The sequence below is a fragment of the Palaemon carinicauda genome, chromosome 34 (genome assembly GCF_036898095.1).
Source record: "Palaemon carinicauda isolate YSFRI2023 chromosome 34, ASM3689809v2, whole genome shotgun sequence".
NCBI lineage: Eukaryota > Metazoa > Arthropoda > Malacostraca > Decapoda > Palaemonidae > Palaemon > Palaemon carinicauda.
Window position 1 is genome coordinate 66,420,984 of NC_090758.1, and position 2,339 is coordinate 66,423,322.

The window sequence follows — 2,339 nt, forward strand, 5'->3', positions numbered from 1 at the left end:
CTGAGCTTCATTTACATAAGCTTTTGACAACTCCTGAATATTTGGGTTATTCAAAAACTCTTCATTATTAAACTGTGCCAACATATAATTTAGCAATTTCGAATATATCTCCCCCAAAAAAATATATCCTAACCATACACAAAATCCTATCAGCACAGTATTGTTCAAAACCTTTAATCAAAACAAGGCCCTGTTATCACCAATATTTAAACAGACTTGCTTGATCCCAGGGGTCCGGGCACCAAAAATATATTTTACTATCGCTCGCGTCTGAAAAAAAAAACATATAATATAATATACACTACGACTGGTAAGTTAATCAACCTCTCATATTCCAAAGTCTTGTCTTTGCTTTTGCATTAAAACTGTTACTCTCTGAAATATTAATACACGAACTCAAATAACTCCTAGAGAGCAATATATAAAACGCTGAATATCCAAAAGTCTCTTCAGTACATTCTAAGCAAAACTGGGTAATTAATCTTTGGAATTATTTAAAACTATTACTTGCTACGACTCATTAACTGGATACGAGCAAATACTATTTCAAAAAATGGTGGTCGGAATAGTACCTCTTTACGAAAATATGTAAACTGCGACACTTTCCAATAAATTTTCATAGATCAATTAAATCACTCGAAATTTCAAGTCTGAACAAAACTTAGATTAAGGAAAAAATGTTACGATCTGAAAATTATATAATTAATTGACTTTGAAAATTAAATCTTAATAAACCAGAGACTAACACTAAAGAATTACTATATATTAAGACTATATATTAACTTGAAATTAAATCTGAATACAATATTTAGTTGTGACACAATAGAAATAGATATCCAGATCACAATACAAGAACCTTGCCTTAATAGAGGCCATTCTAAAAAACTCTAAAAGAATTATTATAAGAACTCACTATGTTTATTAAATCCGTCACACCAAAACATTGACAGGTCACAACACTTTTAAAATAATATACTGAAGTATGTATGAGAGTGAGAGTGATGGGAGATTGCGATCTTAATTCTGGAAATATTCATCTATATCTGCAACATTGGGGTCACCTGAAATGAAAGACTTATCTACTTCCGGAATGTTCAATTTGAATGAGGAATACAATGAAATTATCGAAAAAAAAGTCTTACATAATTAACAAAATAAACCTAAATCAACACAAAAACTCATTTTATTGGCACTAATGAAGTATAATTAAAATCATGAATAAAGTAATGGAACAGCATCATGAGAATATATATATATATATATATATATATATATATATATATATATATATATATATATATATATATATATATATAAATATTCATTTATACATATTTATATATATATATATATATATATATATATATATATATATATATATATTTATATATATATATATATATATATATATATATATATATATATATATAAATATATATATATATATATATATATATATATATATATATATATATATATATATATATATATATATACATGTATGAATATCTATATATATATACAGATATATAAATATATATATATATATATATATATATAAATATATATATATATATATATATATATATATATCTATATATATATATAGGTATATATATATATATATCTATATATATATATATATATATATATATATATATATATATATATATATATACACACATATATATATATGTATATATATATATATATATATATATATATATATATATATATACATGAATGTATATATATATCTATCTATCTATCTATATATATATATATATATATATATATATATATATATATATATATATATATATATAAATATATATATATATATATATATATATATATATATATATATCTATATATATATATATATATATACATATATAAATATATATATATACATATATATATATATATATATATATATATACATATATATATATATATATATATATATATATATTTATATAAATATATATATATATATATATATATATATATATATATGTATATATATATATATATATATATATATATATATATATATATATATATATATACATATATCTATATATATATATATATATATATATATATATATATATATATATATATATATATATATATATATTTATATATATATATATATATATACATATATATATAATTGTATATAAATACATTATATATGTATGTATATATATATATATATATATATATATATACGTATATATATATATATATATATATATATATATATACATATATGCATGTATATATTTATAAATATATATATATATATATATATATATATATATATATAGACA